This window comes from Schistocerca cancellata, chromosome 9, assembly GCF_023864275.1.
Source record: "Schistocerca cancellata isolate TAMUIC-IGC-003103 chromosome 9, iqSchCanc2.1, whole genome shotgun sequence".
Taxonomy (NCBI): domain Eukaryota; kingdom Metazoa; phylum Arthropoda; class Insecta; order Orthoptera; family Acrididae; genus Schistocerca; species Schistocerca cancellata.
Window position 1 is genome coordinate 174,773,595 of NC_064634.1, and position 24,480 is coordinate 174,798,074.

Below are 24,480 nucleotides of genomic sequence, written 5' to 3' on the forward strand. Positions count from 1 at the left end.
TACATGGCGCTATGGTTGGCCCGCTAGATGACGCTGCCTTAGGTCAAACAGATATCAACTGCTTCTTTTAAAAAATAGGAACCCTTATTTTTTATCACATATTCGTGTAGTACGTAAAGAAATATGAATGTTTTAGTTGGACCACTTTTTTCGCTTTGTAATAGATGGTGCTGTAAGTCACAAACATATCGCTCACAATTTTAGACGAACAGCTGGTAACGGGTAGGATTTTTAAACTAAAATACAGAACGTAGGTACGTTTGAACATTTTATTTCGGTTGTTCCAGTGTGACACATGTGCCTTTGTGAACTTATCATTTCTGAGAACGCATGATGTTACAGCGTGATTGCCAGTAAATACCACATTAATGCAATAAATGCTCAAAATGATGTCCGTCAGCCTCAATGCATTTGGCAACAAGAGAAACGACATTCCTCTCAACAGCAAGTAGTTCGCCATCCATAATGTTCGCACATGCATTGACAATGCGCTGACGCATGTTGTCAGGCGTTGTCAGTGGATCACGATAGCAAATATCCTTCAACTTTCCCCACAGAAAGAAATCCGGAGCACGTCAGATCCGGTGAACGTGCGGGCCATGGTATGGCGCTTCGACGGCCATTCCACCTGTCATGAAATATGCTATTCAATACCGCTTCAACCGCACGCGATCTATGTGCCGGACATCCATCATGTTGGAAGTACATCTCCAATCTGTCATGCCGTGGAACATCTTGTAGTAACATCGGTAGAACATTTCGTAGGAAATCAGCATACATTGCACCATTTAAATTGTCATCGATAAAATGGGGGCCAATTATCCTTCCTCCCATAATGCCGCACCATACATTAACCCGCCAAGGTCGCTGATGTTCCACTTGTCGCAGCCATCATGGATTTTCCGTTGCCCAATAGTGCATATTATGCCGGTTTAAGTTACCGCTGTTGGTGAATGAATCTTCTTCGCTAAATAGAACGCGTGCAAAAAATTTCTCTTGTGCCCTGTGGCAGAACTGTACACGACGTTCAAAGTCGGCGCCATGCAATTTCTGGTGCATAGAAATATGGTACGGGTGCAATAGATGCTGGTGTAGCATTCTAAACACCGACGTTTTTGAGAGTACCGATTCTCGCGCAGTCTGCTACTGATGTGCGGATTAGCCGCGACAGCAGCTAAAACACCTACTTGGGCATCATCATTTGTTGCAGGTCGTGGTTAACGTTTCACATGTGGCTGAAAATTTCCTGTTTCCTTAAATAACCTAACTATCCGGCGAACGATCCGGACACTTGGATGATGTCGTCCAGGATACCTAGCAGCATACATAGCACACGCCCGTTAGGCATTTTTATCACAATCGACCTTTTCCGCAATTGGTAAACGGTCCATTTTAACACGGGTAATGTATCACGAAGCAAATACCGTCCGCACTAACGGAATGTTACGTGATACCACGTACTTATACGTTTAAGGCTATTACAGCGCCATCTATCACAAAGCGAAAAAAGTAGTCCAACTAAAACATTCATATTTCTTTACGTACTACACGAATATGTAATAAAAATGGGGGTTCCTATTTATAAAAACGCAGTTGATTTACATTTGACCTAAGGCAGCGCCATCTAGCGGGCCAACGTTGGCGCCATCTGGTTCCCCCTTCAAGCTAGACGATTTTCGTTCTTTGTAGTTTTTTCGTTTGATGCTTATTTCGTGACATATCTGGTCGTGTCACTATCAATGGACCACCCTGTGTATATGCACTATGGCCCTGTTCAAACTTTTGAACCATTATCATGTGGTCTTAGTATGTAGACGGACGTCAATAACATTTTTGCGTCGATCACGTTTTGATTTTGGCGTATGAATAGAAACTTGAGCTCACCTATATTAGTGGATATATGTTATGGAGTGATGCCTACAATGACTGTAACATTGTCAACAGTATTTGTTATAAACAATTTGGCAAATGAATTAAATAAGACATGTTACGTGTCATAACTAGTGTCGACGTGCTCGAATGATTTATTGCACTATATAAAAATACACAGCTCAACAGAATTAAAGGATCACTTTTCGAAACCCCGTAATTTACACTCATTGCAACGCTTAAGTTTGAAATTTGGCTCAAAGATGTGAACAACTTTCCTCCGTAAAGATGCAATAAAATCAAATGGCTCTGAGCACTATGGGACTTAATATCTGACGTCATCAGTCCCTTAGAACTTAGAACTACTTAAACCTAACTAACCTAAGCACATCACACACATCCATGTCCGAGGCAGGATTCGAACCTGCGACCGTAGCGGTCGCGCGGTTCCGGACTGAAGCGCCTAGAACCGCTCGGCCACACCGGCCGCCAAAGGTGCAATAGCGTGGCGCTTCAAACAGCAAGGTGGCGACAGTTGCGAAAAAACGGCCACGGCTCAGAATCGCATATGACGTGTAAGGCGTGTTAATGGTGTGACACTGGCGCCAGATTCCACCACAACTCTGCCTAATGCTACCGTGCAAAAGCCACACGATCGGAAGGTCCTTAGATCCATTCTTATATCGCAATGACAAGTTTTGAAATCAAGTGGATTTCTTAGGAATGGTTTAGGAAAAGATTCCAGATACTGTCGCTCGGTATCGCACGAAGAATCCGCAGGCGGTGGCTTAAAGAGTCTCAATGAAAGCGCCCCTCTCCCTGGTACGTTGATTCCCACACATTTCGCAGTCGAAAACGACAGTTCGGAGTGCTATGAGCTACAGGACGAGGTTGTTATCAACCTTTGGCGCTGCTAAAACCCACAGATGTTTCAACCCTCCTGTAAGGACTCTGTGTGGCTGCATGCCCATTGAACACGATCGCATCCGTTTTGAGTGCAGAGCGATCGCAAGTTTTGCTTTCATGTACCGGACCGTTCAGGACAGTTCGACGAAATTTGCACGTGATCTGAAGCAGGTAAGGGTGCTCAGCTTTTCCGGTGCTCCTATTCTTTGTCCTCCTGTGGCATTATTACTGGGGGATGTGAAATTGACTTATGCGTTAATCAAACGACAAACGGTCCTTCTAACAACCACCCCTGGCAAGAACCTCGCTGCTACTCGCCCACCTTTTATGAGAATTATACAAATGTCTCTGTATAGACAGAACCAGTGACGACGTACTAGGCGCTTGGAGAGTGGCAAATTCTACACCTTCAGATTCTGGATGGCCTACTATCAGGCGCAAGAGGAAGCAATGTACGAGGGTTTTCCAGAAAGTAAGTTCCGATTGGTCGCGAAATTTTAAGCACAGTGAAAACCAGAAACGGTTTATTTGAAACAATTAGGTACACCTCCCACCTACTTGTGTACATAGTCGCCGCTCCAACTTCGAGTTTTGTCGTAGTGTTGTATCAACTTTCCAGTATCCTCGACACAGAAAGCAGCCACCTGTGCTTTCAGCCTGTGATCTGCACTGGTCTGCAGCTCGTTGTCTGTGGAAAATATTTGCCTTCATAGCCAGCGGTTCTTGTGAGCAGAGATGGGACTCAGGGGGAGCCAATTACTGACGGTATTGTGGGTGATCAAACATTTCTCATCGGAAACGCTGCAGGAGCGTCTCCATTGCCCCTGCAGTGTGCGGCCGAGAATTGGCATGAAGAAGGAACTGCTCGACAGTTGCGTTATGTGGGCTGCGTGACACAGGCGAAATCTCTAACCAGGCCCTCATAAATGACGGGAGACGCTATTCCCTACGCATCTTTAGGTGCTCACTGTTCACTCAGAAGAGCGACGCGACACGTTCGACGGGCATACCAGAGACACTGCCCAACACGTGTGAGAAAAGCTTTACCGGAATTTTACAGTGGTTTCCATTTCGCGACCGATCGGAACTTACTTTCTGGACAACCCTCGTAGATGCGAAAGAGCAGCAACATAGCTTGCCTTCAGGCGCTCGATACTCTCGTGACGGGTTCTGCCTGTACGGGTACATCATTAAAAATCTCAGTTGAGGTGGTTTTTATCAACGAGGATTTTGCCGAACTGGGGAGTCGTGGAGAGACATCTTGCCGTTTTATTCACCCATGTGCCACTGTCGCATCATCCCATGACCACGCCACAGGAGGACACAAAAATTAAGCTGTGTTCGAAACGGGGAAGAACAGCGTGTCATCAGCATTAGTCCTAACAGCGTCTACCCCCTCCATGGCACTGCATTTGAGCTAATACAGTCACAACCTGGCCCTAATGAACAACAAAACAGACTTAACACTTATCAAAATTATCTAACTCCTGTATCGGAAATGGACGAAAATCTCAATACTGACACAGTCGTTTACATTTTAACCACGAAGTAATTGTCACCACGGATATCCGTAGATAAGCCGTGTGCATCCACATCGAGCAAACATCTGTCCGCAAAGATTACTGCGGAGATCTGCATCCGTGCAGATCTTCACGAACACTTGCTAGAAGTGTGCAGTACTCTTTGACCGGCACTTTTTTCCTGTATTTGGAACGGCAGTGAACGCCGTACACGCCACCCTGCCTCGTGGCGCAGCGCGGACGCAGGTCCGTGGCTGCACGGCGCGCGCGGCTGCCCGCGGCCCGCGTCTGAGGCGTCGACTGAGTGGCGGCGCCTGCGGAGCCGCGGCCTTGCAGTGACGCAACGAGGACCCGCATTGGCTGGCGAGGCGCACCGGCCGACCAATCAGCGCCCTGCTTCCGCTCGTGTGCCGTGCCCCTGCCTACGGAATCGCAACGCGCGCACGGCGAGCCTAGGGCGTAACAGCGTACGGGACGGTTGATCCGCTGCGTAACCGCTACTGGCACCAGTAACTGAAGCTGGCCACACGACTGATGTTTCGAGAAACTAATATCTAAGCTGAGCAAAACGTTACTTCACTGTAAGTAATTTGTGACTGCATAAAGCAGGCATTCCACGAGTTACTGTCACTACGTACCATTTTACATTTTTAGAAATTTGGGTGTATCCCTACAGCTGTTTCACTTTTTAACGAATCCTGTGGTTGGGGAGGGGGTAAGGATTGAGCGGCCATTGCCGCAGCAGAATTTGTTTGGAACGGTACGGAGCAGGGGGGCGGGGGGGGGAGGGGGCAGAAGATAATTTTCGCCATCTTGATTAGTACTGACAACACACAAACACACACACACACACACACACACACACACACACACACACACACTATTTTTACGTCATGCCGATCAACTAATATCAATGGTACAAGCGTGACACACACAAGAAATGTGATTTCGTGAAGCATCTTTTTACAGAGTCGTTCATGATCACATGTGCTGCTTACTCGTAAGAAATAATACGAAATTAAATTAAACTAGTTCTGATATAGATCTTCAGTGAGTAATAGACGAATGACGTTTAAAATACAGATGACAATTATGGAACTACACTACTGGCCATTAAAATTGCTACACCACGAAGATAACCTGCTACAGACGCGAAATTTAACCGACAGGAAGAAGATGCTGTGATATGCAAATGATTAGCTTTTCAGAGCACTCATACAAGGTTGGCGCCGGTGGCAACATCTACAACGTGCTGACATGAGGAAAGTTTAAAACCCATTTCTCATATACAAACAGCAGTTGACCGGCGTTGCCTGGTGAAACGATGTTGTGATGCCTCGTGTAAGAAGCAGAAACGCGTACCCTCACGTTTCCGACTTTGATAAAGATGGGATTGTAGCCTATCGCGTTTGCGGTTTATCGTATAGCGACATTGCTGTTCGCGTTGGTCGAGATTCAATGACTTTTAGCAGAATATGGAATCGGTGCGTTCAGGAGGGTAATACGGAACGCCGTGCTGCATCGCAACGGCCTCGTATAACTAGCAGTCGAGATGACAGGCATCTTATCCGCATGGCTGTAACGGATCGTGCAGCCACGTCTCGATCCCTGAGTCAACAGATGGGGACGTTTGCAAGACCACAACCATCTGCACGAACAGTTCGACGACGTTTGCAGCAGCATGGAGTATCAGCTTGGAGACCATGGCTGCAGTTACTCTTGACGCTGCATGACAGACAGTAGCGCCTGCGATGGTGTACTCAACGACGAACCTGGGTGCACGAATAGAAAAACGTCATTTTTTTCGGATGAATCCAGGTTCTGTTTACAGCATCGTGATGGTCGCATCCGTGTTTGGCGACATCGCGGTGAACGCACATTGGAAGCGTGTATTCGTCATCGCCATACTGTCGTATCACCCGGCGTGATGGTATGGGGTGCCATTGGTTAAACGTCTCGGTCACTTCTTGTTCGCATTGACGGCACTTTGAACAGTGGACGTTACATTTCAGATGTGTTACGACCCGTGGCTCTACTCTTCATTCGATCCCTGCGAAACCCTAAATTTCAGCAGGATAATGCACGACCGCATGTTGCAGGTCATGTACAGGCCTTTCTGGACATAGAAAATGTTCGACTGCTGCCCCGGTCAGCACATTCTCCAGACCTCTCACCAATTGAAAACGTCTGGTCAATGGTGACCGAGCAACTGGCTCGTCACAATACGCCAGTTATTACTCTTGATGAACTGTGGTATCGTGTTGAAGCTGCATGGGCAGCTGTACCTGTACACACCATCCAAGCTCTGTTTGACTCAATGCGCAGGCGTATCAAGGCCGTTATTACGGCCAGAGGTGGTTGTTCTGGGTACTGATTTCTCAGAATCTATTGCGTGAAAATGTAATCTCATGTCAGTGCTAGTATATTTGTCTAATGAATACCCGTTCATCATCTGCATTTCTTCTTGGTGTAGCAATTTTAATGGCCTGTAGTGTATATGAAAAAAATTAGTTAGAAAATACGGCTTGTACACATCTTATTCAACACGTAAACGTCACTACAGATATTCTGATTCGGGTTCTGACAAGTTCGATATGCCTGCCATCATTGGCGATGATGTGGTGCTGACGAATAGCGGATTTCTGTACGACTCGCTGAAGCGTCGGAATATCGATGCTGTCGATGACCTGCTGAATGACTGTTTTCAACTCAGCGATGGTTTTGGAAATATTTCTGTGCACCTTGTCTTTGATATAGCCCCACAAAACGGAAACGCATGTGTTCAGATCCGGAGAATATCGCTGCCAATCGAGACCCATACCAGTGGCCTCTGGATACATCTTGTCGGTTTCAGGGTCACTTTGGATAATGGGGATGAAATCATCTTCTAAAAGCTTCATTTATCGTTCTGTAGTCACCGTGCCATCGAGGAATATCGCACCCATTATTCCGTGACTGGACATTGCGCAGCACACAGTCGCCTGTTGAGAGTGAAAAGACTTCTCGATAGCAAAATGCGGGAGTACTCCAAATAAGCCAGTATGCACACTGAATATAGTAAATTAGAGTCCAAAAGGCTGTTTTAGGTACGAGTACCACTGTCTGGAAACCTCAGGCGTAAATTGCCCTGAGGCACGCACTCTTTTATTAATAAAGATTGGAACTCCAATGTATAAAACGCGTTCAAAAGTCTAATTATTTCAGAAATAAGTTAAACTGTTCAATAGTTAACGTTAAGCACGAAAGTGAGGAAAAGCTTAGAAAAGAATTGAAATTATACATAGTTTATAGGAAGTCGCTAAGTGCTCTAATTATGAAATACTGGATGGTTTAAAGCTAGCTTTTCAAGCGTCTCAATGTTTACAACGTATTTGTTTCGGTTGGGGTGTTTGGAGAAGGACAGCGAGGTCATCGGATTAAGGAAAGACGGGGAAGGAAGTCGGCCGTGCCATTTCAAAGGAACCATCCCGGCATTTGCCTGAAGCGATTTAGAGAAATCACGGAAAACCTAAATCAGGATGGCCGGACGCGGGATTGAGCCGTCGTCCTCCCGAATGCGAGTCCAGTGTGTTTACGACGTATATGTCCTGAACTATGTGTCGTACAACATAATTTTGCAGATACTCGTACATTGAGCGGTTAGTGTAGATAGTGTTAGCAATGTGGTGTGACTAATGTTAGTGGTAAAGAATAATAAATTAAAACTTCGTGTCTGATGCTGAAGTTTTATTGCATGAACCGTGAAAACGTTGTGAGTGATGACTTCTTTTGTTTAATCACTGGAAGTCGATAAACGCTCTTATTCTAAAATACTGGAGGAATGAATTCCGTGTATTTGTACGGCGTCTGTTACGCTTCCTCAAGAAAACACTGTCTTTTTAACCCTTTCATGGTTAAAATTTATTCTGCATATATTTAAAAAATGAAAGGCCAAAAACGGTCTTCGTTTGTGATAAATAATACACTCGCACTACCAAAAATATTTAAGCTAACCGATTCTGAAAATCTATGAAGTGGGACAGATGTGTCCTGTGAACCTAACTAGATCGATGTTTTCATGTGAAACTAGGGTTTTCAAGTGAAAGTCTTAATTTTAGAAAGATCGTATTAGGACGTCAATTACGGAAAATGTATAACAATCAGCAACAAAACATATATATTTTCCTGACAACCGCAAACATGAAATATCGCACACAGGTTTTGATGTAACCACACACCAATGTTTTCTACATTCACTGAAGTTTTCTGGAGCATATATGTCCGACTACATAAAAATTATGTACAAACCAGCTGAATTACTGAGGTGGGTAGTGATGTTCCAAAACAATGTCTATGAAGTATAAGAAAACACAAGTAGTTACTGCAGACATTCTTGGGAGGTTCAAATGGTTCAAATAGTTCTGAGCACTATGGGACTTAACATCTATGGTCATCAGTCCCCTAGAACTTAGAACTACTTAAACCTAACTAACCTAAGGACATCACACAACACCCAGTCATCACGAGGCAGAGAAAATCCCTGACCCCGCCGGGAATCGAACCCGGGAACCCTTCTTGGGAGTAGACACACTGTAAACACACGCCGCCCCATGTTATTGCCCACTGCCTTCTGTATATCCACCTACGGTCAGTAACATTTTTCTCCAAGTTCAGAAAGCATCTCGCTGCATACTAGTACTCGACAAATATGAGATATAGACGTCCCAACGACCGCAACTGCGTATGACTTCAGTGGGACATATGCGTCCAATAAACCACGAAAGGACTGAAATTTCACCAACTGACTATATCTTTTAATGAGTAGATTATGACAGCTTATTAAATTTGGTCAATAATCAAGCGAAATACTGAAAATTAAATTTTTGTTGTCCTTGGAACCTGTTAGATGGGCAACCTGCAACTGGTACCAGGTTATGGATCCAGTATATAACCAGCCGCTGTGACCGAGCTGTTCTAGGCGCTTCAGTCCGGAACGGCGCTGCTGCTCCGGTCGCAGGCTCGAATCCTGTCTCGGGCTTGGCTCTGTGTGATGTTAGGTTTAAGTAGTTCTAAGTTCTACGGGCTGATGACCTCAGATGTTAAGTCCTATAGTGCTTAGAGCCACTTTAACATTTTTTTTGGGTTCCAGGATAGTCGCTTATTAATGCACATTGCTCTCTCAGACTGATGTGACTACATGTCAAAAGCATGAGCAATCACCTTTTGCCGCGCGGACCACTGCGAGACATGCAAGATGAGTGTCAGTGAGGTTGTGGGTTCAGGGTGTAGAGCCATGCCGACACCAGTTCCGTGGCCATGTACGCTAGTTCTTTCGGTTGACGAACGATGGTGCGAACAGCGAGATCGAGGGGTTCCCACAGATTCTCGATTGGTTTTTAATCCGGGCAGTTTAGCGGACGGAGGAGTACGGTAAACGCATCCTGGTACTCTGATTCTTCGCATATAAATCTCTAGGGCGACTTGTCACGGCTCGCGCGGCTATCCCCGTCGCTGGTTCGAGTTCTCCCTCGGGCACGGGTGTGTGTGTTGTACTTAGCGTAAATTAGTTTAAGTTAGATTCAGTAGTGCGTAAGCTTAGGGACCGATGACGTCAGCAGGTTGGTCCCATAGTCCTTACCACAAATTTCCAATTTTCCATAAAATCATTGGTGTTCCATTTTTGATGCATGAATTTCTTTTGTGGAACTAAACATGTCTAACAATATTATTCACTAACGGCTCAACCTACCCAACAACTCTCCTGTTCCATTATAGATCTGTAAAAATCACTGAAACCATCTTATGCGCAAATTTCCACTCAGCACTATTGTACAGGCTTTGGTCTCATACGGTATTGCGTTATCCACGATAATAATGTGTACCCACAGAAAAGTATAAGTTTCTAACAACGTCATGATGAACGTGAGGATGAAATAGTACGTCCTTCCTGGCATTCTCAACAGTGAGATTTGAGTACCATCCAATCGTTGGGCCTTGTTTTGCATTAGCAATTAATGCCCGTTTACTATATTCCAGCTTTTCTTAAGTAATTTGGGTAGTTTCTTTCTTTCTAAGTAACGAAATCCCATTGACCTCAATGCAGACTTTACAGGATCATTTTTTATTGGGATACATTTTGTTCCGGATTTATCAGGTGGCCATACATCATATTACTCTAGCTTTAAATGTTCGCATTATTCTGTCTAGACTGTGTATCTCCGTCCCTCTCTGTCATTCTCAAAACAACTCTCGCAGCATGTACACTGGCCCACATGTTACCAAGTTTGTTTCGCTGGGAACCCCTTAAACATCCTTCATATAGCCCCAAAATCTTCCCATGCGATTTCTATATTTTTGGAGCTCAAATTGTCTATTTGCTTCGGACTAAGAGGTGCACGCCTGCATACAGTCATCGTTCCGTAGCCATCCGCAAACATTTCTACGTGAAGGCATTGACACATTCGTCTCACATTGAATAACTGTGTTAACAATTATGGCGACCGCTTTTGAAATAACAGTTTACTAATATTTTTTTCATCTTTCTCGTTTTAATTTGACTGCAGCTTTATATCCGTGTTTGCGTCATTCAGTTGTCACGTAATGATGACCTAAGAAACCAAAGCCGGTACGTGACCTACCGAATGTAATTTTGCAGAATATTAAGAAAGTGTTTTTTTTTTAGCATTGAATTTAACAGTGAATAACTTTTGGAACATGGAAGAAGATCTTAAGTTACATTACAGTTCAGTAGTTGATATTCAAGATTATGCTGAAACATAGTGAAGTTGTCAACTGCACAGATCACTGGCTACAAAAGAACGCTTTGGAAATGTGGTTACTGCTTACGTAGCCACGTTAGATATTAATTCAGTTGCTAACAACAGTTTTTGCAGAAGAGTTTATTGGACGATACTTCGTTGGTTGTACCTTAAGGAATAAATTGAGGTCAAAGCACAAAATTAGAAAAATCGCTTTTCTAGAACATAATGTTTGATTATAAACGAGTTAAAATTGCAGTGTTTTCACGAAAACAAATCAGGAATAGCGCGTTTCAAAACAAAGCAGTGTTCTAGGAACACGCCTCGCGAAAACAAACAATTGAAAAGTAATGAGATTTCAGACAGACATTAATAACGGATACAATCGCAGGGAAGAACAAAACAATGAGGCTGGCGTTAGTAAAGGCGCGAGCCATCTCGATTAATATCTGCGACCATTGTGTTGAGAGAGCAGTTTGCACCTCTTGTGGAGTTCGTATAAAACAAGACAGGCATCTATGGACAGCATTCCGCACGCGCTCGGGAACTTGCACGATCTCGGTCTGCACTCCGCTAGTCGGGCCCTGTGTTGTTCATAGTACTGGGCGATCAGATGCACATAATTGGCTTTGAGAAAACGATTTCTCCTCCTGGTTCTAGTGCGACTTGTGTTACACGACAGTTTATAAAAATTACTTTATTTATTTATTTTGCTTACTTATCTCTAGTGCTTTCTTGGATTCGTATAAAGCAGCCTGAATAATTTAACATAAACTACTGGCCATTAAAATTCCTACACCACGATGACGTGCTACAGACGCGAAATTTGACCGACAGGAAGAAGATGCTGTGTTATGCAAAATATTAGCTTTTCAGAGCATTCATACAAGGTTGGCGCCGGTGGCGACACCTACAACGTGCTGGCACGAGGAAAGTTTCCAACCGATTTCTCAAATACAAACAGCAGTTGACCGGCGTTGCCTGGTGAAACGTTGTTGTGATGCCTCGTGTAAAGAGGAGGAATGCGTACCATTACGTTTCCCATTTTGATACAGGTGGGATTGTAGCCTATCGCGATTGCGGTTTATCGTATCGCAACATTGCTGCTCGCGTTGGTCGAGATCCAATGACTGTTAGCAGAATATGGAATCAGTGCGTTCAGGAGGGTAATACGGAACGCTGTGCTGGATCCCAACGGCCTCGTGTCACTAGCAGTTGAGATGACACGCATCTTATTCGCATGGTTGTAACGGATCGTGCAGCCACGTCTCGATCCCTGGATCAGCATATGGGGACGTTTGCACGAACAGTTCGACGACGTTTGCAGCAGCATGGACTATCAGCTCGGAGACCATGGCTGCGGTTAACCTTGACGCTGCATCACAGACAGGTGCGCCTGCGATGGTGTACTCAACGACAAACCTGGGTGCACGAATGGCAAAACGTCATTTTTTCGGATGAATCCAGGTTATGTTTACAGCATCATGATGGTCGCATCCGTGTTTGGCGACATCGCGGTGAACGCACATTGGAAGCGTGTATTCGTCATCGCCATACTGGCGTATCACCCGGCGTGATGGTATGCGGTACCATTGGTTACACGTGTCGGTCACCTCTTGTTCACACTGACGGCACTTTGAACAGTGGACGTTACATTTCAGATGTGTTACGACCCGTGGCTCTACCCTTCATGCGATCCCTGCGAAACCCTACATTTCAGCAGGATAATGCACGACCGCATGTTTCAGGTCCTGTACGGGCCTTTCTGGATACAGAAAATGTTCGTCTGCTGCCCTGGCCAGCACATTCTCCAGATCTCTCCCCAATTGAAAACGTCTGGTCAGTGGTGGCCGAGCAACTGGCTCGTCACAATACGCCAGTCACTACTCTTGATGAACTGTGGTATCGAAGTTGCATGGGAAGCTGTACCTGTACACGCTATCCATGCTTTGTTTGACTCAATGCCCAGGCGTATGAAGGCCGTCATTACGGCCAGAGGTGGTTGTTCTGGGTACTGATCTCTCAGGATCTATGGACCCAAATTGCGTGAAAATGTAATCACATGTCAGTTCTAGTATAATATATTTGTCCAATGAATACCCGTTTATCATCTGCATTTCTTCTTGGTGTAGCAATTTTAATGGCCAGTAGTGTATTAAGATAGTAAATTATAGAGTATAAGGCGCGATAAAGAAGGCCGTATAGTCCAGAAGTGGTATGCCAATCAGGGATAATTGACGTGGGCAGTGAGGCAATCATCCCAGCAACGCACCAGGTTGAAGATACCCGTTTTGTAAAACATCGTTTACTGCCGCGTGAAGAAGTCCGTAACTGCCTGCTGTAGGCTACATCCTCGTCCGACAGGAATCATCGACGCTGCAATGCCTTTTCTAAAGGACTGACGGCGTCATAATCTCATGACGACAGTTCAGGATTATAGGACGGATGTTCGAGTGTCTCCAACGTCAGTTGGCGTAACTTCTGCGTTACGTCATTTGAGATATTGGGACGTGCGTTATCATGACGTAACAGCACCCTCTGTCGTGCACAACGGTGCTTTTCGACATGCTGCCCCATCTATAGTCTTCATTCTCCACGGGCTGTCTGTTATACGCGCAAACAGACACTCGGCGCAGTGGCTCATTGGAGCGACCGTAAAGGCATTTCCCATTTACAGTCGCTCCCATTAGCTGCCGCACCGATTTTCAACTTCGTTTGTGCCAAAAATACTGGTGTTCGTCCTTCGGCCGCCAAAAAAAGAATAACAGCATGTTGGCCCATTTGGTCGCATTTGATAATAACGTCACGATAGTTCACCTTTCCAAATTTATCGCAGACACGTCGGAAAGACACGAATGTTACACTAGTCCCCTGCCAGCAAGTCGGTGCTTACATACCCGCATCGGAGTCACGCTGCGTTACATATACGCTGCAGCAACGCCATCAGACGGAAAGATTTTGATCGCTCCTAATATGAAAGGTTGAAAAACTTCTACTTACGTTTCAAATCTAGACTTTAATAATAAAATGGGAACGTACTGTTACTCAGATCTCAGGGAGAAGTTGTGATCTAAATGACAATAGATTTATTCATCCTTAACATCAAAAGACAACATAAATGAGTAAAAAAACGTCACACAAACATTTTTATTTGACAAACGTTTTCTCTAACATGGTATCTATGGTGGACAAAGTGATCAGCTAGGGATCGACACACGACACTAACCGGAACACTAATCGCTTTATCTGACTTCATACACGTGAATCCGGGATATGGCACAAAACCTACGCCACCATCAAACATCTATATTCTACCATTCCGAAAAGAAAAATATGGTTCGAAAGAACAGGGTGCTGAGAAACATATATTGGAGCCCTACGCCGTAACAGCCTTCCTGGTGGTCAGGGCGGCACACCACGATGCGTTCGCCGACTGAAGTCATCGACGGCCGCAATCTGTTATTAATGGCACGCACCCGAAAACTGCAAGTAAGCGGTCTCGCGTTCGATTAATTCGGAACGCAGGTACTTTCCTAAGAGCCTGGATTCCAGTGTGCAGGTGGACCCGTTTGCTGGCCTGCCAAACCAATTTTACTTCGTGCCACGACTATGCATGACGGAATATGTCATATGTTTAGATGGTCGACTCAAGACAAATAAGCACACCCAGGCATAACTCGTTGTGTGCGTGATGCTAGAAGCAGTACCACTGACGGTTCAGAAGGCGACTGGCTCAGGCTCTAAGTGGCACACTAGCAGAGGACAGAAGTCTCACCGTTTAGTTTCTTTACTAGCGAAGCGCCAATAAAAGAGTGACTTCTCTTTCTGTCTGCTTCCTCCTCAGCTCAGTAGCAAAGCACATTTACATCTTAGACGTCCCCCCACCTTAGCACAAGCCAATCACGACCTGGGGGAGCAGCCTTTGCTCTGCATACACTGGTTTGACCAACCAGAGAATTTAAAGTTAATTGGGAGAAAAGGAAAAACGATTCAGCTTCGCAGCCTCTTTCCCAGACATTTGCCATGTGTTTTGCTAACAACATGACCAGGATGGAACTACATCCCTCCATAAAAAACTTGTTACCCCCCTGCTGCGCCCATTTCAAAGTTTCCAAAGAACGGCCATAAACCCGCTAAAAGCCTCATGCTTTCACAAATATGTTTTGCAACTGAGTCTGGACGTCTGGGCGCCAGTGGCCCTGTCCCACGGAAATTCACAAAACGGTCGCAGTTGTTTTGTCAGCTTCCTGCCTAACAAGGTCCCATCCTCTGCTTTACTGCTGGTCTACAATGCTCTGGCCATTGCAGCGGCGACTTCTCGCTGCTAGTCAGTCTACCTGGTCGCGGCTGCTTCCCGACCAGCGCCAACCAAAGTGCCTGCACAATGAGACCGTCCGGAAATGTCTCCCCCAGGTTCCGCAGAAGAAACGCGCTTCCCTCGGCCCACGTCGCCGTGCGCTTTTACTGCAGTCAGTTAAATCAGCACCCTATTCCTTTGAACGCAGGTAAGGCTTACCGTTATTCGTTCCCTAGAGCACGCAAACGAGAGCATTAACTACTGCCCACCATCATCATGATGTATGAAGTCGAAATTTGCAATAGAAATCATATTCCCTAAGAACATGAAGCGATATAACACCGAATTAGAAGTGAGAGTGCCCTGCATTCTGTCAAGGTCTCGTACTTCTCCCATCAAAACTGTCTATCTTTAATTACCGTAGAGAAATAGAAGGAATAACAATTTTACATGCCAGAGCAGCGAACAATGCATCTACGCGTAAAATATATAGTGATTGTAGCATCGTCTTGAATATGATTATAAGAACGATTTAAATGAGTCAAACAAAATTAAAAAGAAGTTTGCTTATTTAATAATCACTGAATTTACTTTTCCTGAAAAAGGCTTGGTTCATATTTTTTAACGCCGTTCGTAAATAAACATTTGACACTATTTCAGATAATTCACTACTGTTTTTTACCTTTATTCATATTAACATAAAATTACACACTGCTGCTAACCTTGGCAATGTCACAAACGTATACAAAATCCGGTATACAAGACGTACACGTCTTTCCTATACTGACTCTAGAAACCAACTAAGCTATCGTGTATGTTCCTGCCATGAGTCTAAAAAGACGAACACATAATTATCTGAGGTAGTGAATAGGTTTCAGCCTCAGGTAAGAGTGGCCTTGGATAGAAGTCCGAGAAAATCTTTTCGTCACGAAGCAGTTGGGGCAGGCGTGCCATTAGTATATTCTCACTGGCAAGTAAGCTGTACAAAATCTCAGAGTGAAACCTTGAAGGGTAAGGGTAGTTAAAGACTTAAGCACCACTCTGTTTTATTGTAGCTATCTGACTATTAACTCCAAAGCCGGCATTCGATGTGGTAATTGCCCGTCCTTATACGGCATAAATAATGTCGAACTCTACATCCATATCTACATGCATACTCCACAATCTACCATATGGCACAAGGCGGTGGCTACCTCGTACCACTACTGGTGATTCCCTTGCCTGCATCATTAGAAAATGGAGCGAGGGAGAAACGACTGTCTATATGCCTCGTTCGAGCTCTGTGAGCCACAGTAAAAACTGCTGTTGAAAAGCGCGCCGCAGCGCGTAGTGTAAAGGTCGGTTCCCACTAGAGCGCGGCAGCGCGGCGTGCGGCAACGGCAGCGGCAAGCGTTTTCCGCGTTGACGCGGCGGCTCGCGGAATTGGCGTTCCCATCTGGAAGCGGCAGACGTTAGCGGTAGCCAATGACGGACAGCCACTGAGGTACGGGGCAGGACCCACTGAAACGCGCGGTGCGTTTGAAAAACTATATCTAGTTGGGTGAAGACATACCAATTTTTCATTTTCTGTACAATGTACTCTCTCACATATTCCATTATGTATGTTTTCTCATTTCACCATAAACAGATTTCATGACTACCGTTCATCATTGATCACTATCTAGCACATTGCTTAAGAATCATGAAAGAATAATACATATTTGGAACAAAGTTTTCGAAACCAGATTTTAAATTATAAGACATTTCCCAGTGCAGACGCAAACCTACAATACTTTATTAGTTACGAGCTGCAGTTTACAACTAAAGAGACAGTAAACGGTAGCAAATTAAGGAAATGGAACTTGAATAAGTCAAGACCCGCAGTTTTTCGATAATCTTAAAGTTAGCTTAATGCAACGACTGACTGAAACAGAGGAAGGAATCCGCTAGAATACGAATGGATATCTTTGAGAGAAGAAGTGGTGAATGCAGCAGAGTATGAGAACGGGAAGAAGGTTCAGTAGAAATCGTTAGATAAAACGTGAAATATTAAATCTGACAAGAGGGAAAAATACAAAAATGCAGCAAATAAAGTAGGCCATTGGAAATAGAAATGTCTAAACATGACGTTGACAGAAAGTCCAAAATTGCAACGTGATTTTGCACTTGGAAAACATAAGGGAATGAAAATGAGAAAGAACAAAGAAAACTTTGCTCAAAGGAGAAGCAACTGTCAAGAACTCATTTGGCAAGCCAGAACTAAGCAAATAAGAGAAGGCTACATAGTGGAAGGAATATGTAGACAGGAGAGGGGGAGGGGTTGTACAAACTAACTTAAGTACAATGTTAAATTCCTGTGAGATGTCTGAACACGCAAGGCAATTCTGATCCTACCACTTAACTAAGTAGACACACTGAAGAACAGCGAAACTGTGTTTATAGCATTTGCATGTTTAGAGAAAGGTTTTGACAATCTTAATTAAAACATTCTTTGAAGCTCTGGATATGTCATCGATAAAACACAGGGACACAAGATTATCTACAACTTGTACAGAAACCAAACTGCATTTCTAAGACTTCAATGACTTGAAAGGGAAGCAGTAATTGAGAAGGCAGAATTAGAGAGGATATAAAATGAAGACTGTGAATAACAAGAAAAGCGTTCTGAAAAAGAAAATTTGTTCAAATGGAATATAAATTGTAATGATTGGGTACTATTTTACGAAGGTATTTGTGTGGAGTGCAGCCTTGTAAGTGAAACGTGGGCGATGAACAGTTCTGTCGAGAAGCCAATGGACGCTTTCAAAACGTGGTGATCAATAAGAATGCTGAAGATTAGATACGAGGATCGTGTAACTAAAGAAGAGGTACGGAATTAAATAGAGTAGGAAGAGGAAATTACGGCACAACTTTGACTACAAGAGGGGTAAGTTGACAGGACATATTATGAGGCGTCAAAGAGTGAGGACAAAGGGGTTGGGTGATAGTATTCTGATAATAATCATTTGTTCAAATGCTATTCTACTATTTTATCTGTTAGTGTAAGCAGTGAATTTAGTCTTCCATGCACTCCTCCACAAAACATTTAAACCAAAACTGAAATCAGCTGAACACCAAACCTTTCAACCACTGTCTGACAACTACTGGATTCACTTTCAACTTTCTATAACTATCACTGGCTAGCCCCACACATATACAGATATAAGGAGAACAGAAATAAACAAACAATTTCAGCATATAATTCTTTAGGTTGGCGACATGTACATAAACAAACCAAGCAGGAAGGGGCATGAGGTGAACACACTGTAGTTACGACTTCAAATCAGTGTTTTCGGTAAAATGTCTACAGCTAGTGACAGAAGAAAAAAGAGCGAACATGAAAATGTGCTTATGTTCCATAATCTAAGTTTTAGTTCAACCTCCAGCATGTGACCAGGTGAGGGGAAACGTATATGTCCGCCAAAAACTCGATTCACTGTAAGTAATCAGTTATGCATTTAAAACAAAACTGAATCATTCTAGATTCCACCGAAAATGCCTTAAAGTAAAAGGCGAAACGCGTCTTGAACCAATAAAGTACACTCGATAAAGAGAAAAAAAACGTTTGTTACTTACCAAAGGAAATAATCAATAGCTGTAGATACTTAGCAAATTACATCTTATGACATACCAGCAAATTAGTTTCTGTTTAACTTCTCATTCCACACGCTATTAAATGCTGTTTAAAAAAAGTCATCTATCCCTTCTGAAAAACTGTAGTTTCTTTCATATCTCGGTAGATAAACAGATTTTGGATATTTATCATGCGACGAAATACATGACTTTTTACAAGTTATCGTTTGCAAAAAAACGCTTTTAGATTTCTTGAACCGTTTACGAAATTTGCAGTTGATACAACCACATGGTTTACATCGAGCAGGACGAAGTATCGGTCGCGTCGCGAGCGACCCGCGCGCGGTCACCGCACAGCCCGTCCGCCGACATATCATTCAATATCTCGAGAACGGTGATAGCTATCGTTCTGCTCTCAGCTTTAAAAGCAATTTCGATATGTTGACTAAATTTCATATGCAATAATGTATTACCTAAAATGAACTGTACGCAAAGTCCACGCAATGCGTTTTTACCTCTGCACACTCATTAAAATTTCGTGTAAAGATTTACATAAATGCGATACAGCAAGTAACCACGACGAATATCGAAAAGAAATTCGGCCCTTTATCAAGAGAAGATATCAGACTGTAACATGCCCAAGAATCAAATTTTTCTACCGAGTAGTTTCCTTGGAATCGGATGATAAGTATTTCATAGCTGCCGCCGCGTCCGCGCCAGCGGTTCGGCGAAAGTTCTTGTGGCCCGGGGTTGCGTACCTGACGTCACGCTCAGCGCGTTCTGTGATTGGCGGCGCGCACCTGGGGCGCGTCACGCGGCAGCGGAAGCGGTTCGACATGGTCAAACCGCGACGCAGAGCCCGCCGCGCCATGCCCCTGACGCCGTTTCCATGGCAACCACGCCGCTGACGCCCGGTTTTGACGCGCGGCAGCCCTAGTGGGAACCGGCCTTAAAGCAGTCGCCCTCCGTTTCTGGCCGTGACGCCGCTGTGGCATGCGCAGCTTTGGTGTCTCCCTCTGGTGGGAAAGGGCAAAAGTTGCATGTTCACGTGCATTTAAGGGGCGCTATGAACTCCGCAGTCTCCCCCCCCCCATTCCATCCTCTTTCTTCCCCACCTCCCCTCTCTTTGCCCCCTTCTCACCCCTGAGTCCTTTTACATTTCCCTCCTCTGCCTCCTCTCATTCCCTCTCGTGTCTGCCCTTCTCCCCCTTTATTAGTCGTCTCCCTCCTTGGTTCCCCTCCCCTTTTCGTTTTTTCCTCTCCTCCCTCATTGTTTTTCCCCCTCCTCCAGCCCCCCCCCCCATCTGCCTTTGGCTCGGGAGTGCCATATTTGTGCCGCCATTTTAGTGCAGTGGTTTACAGTGTGTGTTTTTCCAGTGAGTGTTCCGTGTTGTGTCTTTAGGGAAGTGTAGCGAACAGCCATCATACTGTCGCTGGGTGTGATTTTTTATCTCTTGCGAACAGAAACCAGACTGTCGCCCTGTTTTTTAATTGTGTGTCTACTATGTTACTTGTCTGATTCCTGTGTATTTTATCAACATTGCCAACCCCGTTTTGCTTTCTGTTTTAACTTTCCGCATTTTTACGCCATTTTACACTTTAAGTCACCATTTTATCGCCTCTTTTCCTTGTTTCTTTCTTCTTCCTTTTTTTTAAAAAAAAAGTCTGTAGGCTGTAGAGCAGCGTACTAAGCTGCTGCCAGCCCGCCCCCTTCGGGGGGAATTGAAAATCAATAAAGAAAAAAAAAAAGCTCCGCAGTCGGTCAGTCTGTCAGTCTCGGCGAGTCTAGTAGGTCGGTCAGTCGGAGTGAGGCTAGGTCAGTCTCGCGTCACCAGTTGCTGCTGTGGCTCTCGTTTTCATTTGTGTGGCAGTTAGTGTCTGTCTGTCGTCGAAGTGCTAGTATGTCTGTCGTTTGGGTCAAACCTTAAAGCAAGAAAATGAGAGTCTTGCCCCTCCGCCAGTAACAGAGCTAATGGTCGCCCGGTCAGGGCTCAGTTCCTGCATCTGAGTCTGCGCGTTAGGCCGCAGTTTGCTCGAGTTACTCGGGCAACGGTCATTGCCGGTTGGATTGTTCGTTGGTCGGTCACACACTGGGACACAAGATGACTTGCCCGCCTGGAGCGTCGGCGCACGTGAGATCGCGACGTGAGACCAGTGGCCGCGCCTCATAGCGAGGCGTAGTGGCTCCGCGGCCGACACGAGAGCAACAGGAGTCAACCCACGACATCGGTGTGGCCGGGGCGAGCTGCGACGCCGTGAGACGGGAGATCGGCGCGCATTCCTGCGGCCGTTGAATCGGCTGGCAGTGGGCGGTTCGGGAGAGCGTTTTGGGGGTGCTGCGCCAGGTCTCCGCCAGAAATCGCAGTTATTAGAAGCTGAGTGAATAGTGATATGTTGTTTCAGTTACTTGTTAAATTCTACTTGTGTTGTTGGTCAGTCTCTCGTCCCCAGCTTGCTCGTTTGTCTCTCTTCCGCATTTGTTAGGCAGTTAATGCCTGTCTGTCTGTCGGTCTGCCATACGTTAATAGCTGCCTCTGTCATGTTTGTCGGATTCGGTGTTAACGAATTTATAGAATTAAGGCAAAGGCCGAATTCCTGAAAAAGGTTTTATCTTGCTTATCATCTTGCGAGGCGGTATATGTGTAATGTAGAGTATGTTGTACACCTTATGTAAGTCTGAATTTCATGTGTTTTATTTAAATAGTCATTTTTATAAAGTTGCCACCCTTCCACCGTAAGAGTCCTTTTAAAAACAAATTGCACTTTTGGTGGAAAATAATTTGTTAATGTGAGTGTGTGTACCATTCCATCGGTCTTACGGAGTGCATAGTTAATGTGTTTGTGTGAGTTGTTAAAATTTTTAGTTTAAAGTAATCTGGTGTGTTGCAGATTTGCACCAGTGCAGTTTTTCAGAGGTTGTTGTGAGCGGTCGTGAAAGGGAGCGGAAGCTTCTCAGCCCGAAGGCTCCTACTGTAACTTGATATTTCGAGGGTGCTTTTCTGCTTATAATTGTAAATCTGTTTTGAAAAAGCTTTTGGGAATAAAATTCACATTTGTTAAATTGTAACTTGATATTTAGAGGGTGCTTTCTGCTTATAAATTTTAAATCTGTTTTTGAAAAGGCTTTTATGAATAAAATTTCCATTGGTTGAAATTTAATTTGTTTCCATCAGTTACTCGTTGGCAACTACTTCCACGCTCTCATAGTGTGTTAATGTTCTTGATGAATCGCTAGGAAATAAATTCAATTCTTTAAGAAAAGAAATTGAAAAAAAAAGTAAATCCACCGTTCACTCTGATTTATCTTATCTTCGCGGCCATTACGCGAAATGTATGCACGCACCGTTCTACAGTCTGTCACAAATGCCGGTCCTCTAAATTTTCTCATTAGCATTTCACGAAAAAAACAAACAAAAAAAATCCCTCCAGGGATTTCCATTTGAGTTCACGAAGCATTTCTGTAATACTCGCTCGTTGATGAAACCTGCCGGTAACAGATCTGGCAGCACGCCTCTCAACTGCTTAGATATCTTCCTCTAATCCAGGGCCGGCCAGAAATTCTGCACGCGTGCGGTGCTCCTGCGCATGTGCAACTTTCGGGTCACGGCGTGCACGCCGCAGCCGTCAGAGTTCATGTAGTGCATGTTTCTACGCACAGATGTTGCTTTATCCACATGCTGGGATACTCTGTACCAGCGTATCCTAGCGCTCTTTCCGCAACTTGCAAGCCAACCATGGGAAGATACACTCCTGGAAATGGAAAAAAGAACACATTGACACCGGTGTGTCAGACCCACCATACTTGCTCCGGACACTGCGAGAGGGCTGTACAAGCAATGATCACACGCACGGCACAGCGGACACACCAGGAACCGCGGTGTTGGCCGTCGAATGGCGCTAGCTGCGCAGCATTTGTGCACCGCCGCCGTCAGTGTCAGCCAGTTTGCCGTGGCATACGGAGCTCCATCGCAGTCTTTAACACTGGTAGCATGCCGCGACAGCGTGGACGTGAACCGTATGTGCAGTTGACGGACTTTGAGCGAGGGCGTATAGTGGGCATGCGGGAGGCCGGGTGGACGTACCGCCGAATTGCTCAACACGTGGGGCGTGAGGTCTCCACAGTACATCGATGTTGTCGCCAGTGGTCGGCGGAAGGTGCACGTGCCCGTCGACCTGGGACCGGACCGCAGCGACGCACGGATGCACGCCAAGACCGTAGGATCCTACGCAGTGCCGTAGGGGACCGCACCGCCACTTCCCAGCAAATTAGGGACACTGTTGCTCCTGGGGTATCGGCGAGGACCATTCGCAACCGTCTCCATGAAGCTGGGCTACGGTCCCGCACACCGTTAGGCCGTCTTCCGCTCACGCCCCAACATCGTGCAGCCCGCCTCCAGTGGTGTCGCGACAGGCGTGAATGGAGGGACGAATGGAGACGTGTCGTCTTCAGCGATGAGAGTCGCTTCTGCCTTGGTGCCAATGATGGTCGTATGCGTTTTTGGCGCCGTGCAGGTGAGCGCCACAATCAGGACTGCATACGACCGAGGCACACAGGGCCAACACCCGGCATCATGGTGTGGGGAGCGATCTCCTACACTGGCCGTACACCACTGGTGAACGTCGAGGGGACACTGAATAGTGCACGGTACATCCAAACCATCATCGAACCCATCGTTCTACCATTCCTAGACCGGCAAGGGAACTTGCTGTTCCAACAGGACAATGCACGTCCGCATGTATCCCGTGCCACCCAACGTGCTCTAGAAGGTGTAAGTCAACTACCCTGGCCAGCAAGATCTCCGGATCTGTCCCCCATTGAGCATGTTTGGGACTGGATGAAGCGTCGTCTCACGCGGTCTGCACGTCCAGCACGAACGCTGGTCCAACAGAGGCGCCAGGTGGAAATGGCATGGCAAGCCGTTCCACAGGACTACATCCAGCATCTCTACGATCGTCTCCATGGGAGAATAGCAGCCTGCATTGCTGCGGAAGGTGGATATACACTGTACTAGTGCCGACGTTGTGCATGCTCTGTTGCCTGTGTCTACGTGCCTGTGGTTCTGTCAGTGTGATCATGTGATGTATCTGACCCCAGGAATGTGTCAATAAAGTTTCCCCTTCCTGGGACAATGAATTCACGGTGTTCTTATTTCAATTTCCAGGAGTGTATTTGGCGTATTAAACATTTAAAATACTGTCGCAGTCTACTCATTGAGACGTCTACTTTTATGTTAACAGTTTAACCCAGTAAGACAAGTAATGCAGTTAACAACCGTGGGATTTTATTAAGGCAGCTTGACGGACGGCACGTAAATACGCTTAATGTTTTTGATGTAGTATTTAAGGAAGAGAGCACTTAGCGACATCCAACAATCTTATTCGTGATTTCAAATAACATTAAACTAATGCAAGGTTTCCTATAACTAATTCTCGGTGCCCTCAGTTACACCCACATAATTTCTGTGTCACTGACCTGTGGACAGAATGATGACCGCAGACCTCTCGATGATCACTTGTTATTTGAGTACCATTATTGCTATATCTTTCATCAGTTCCGTCT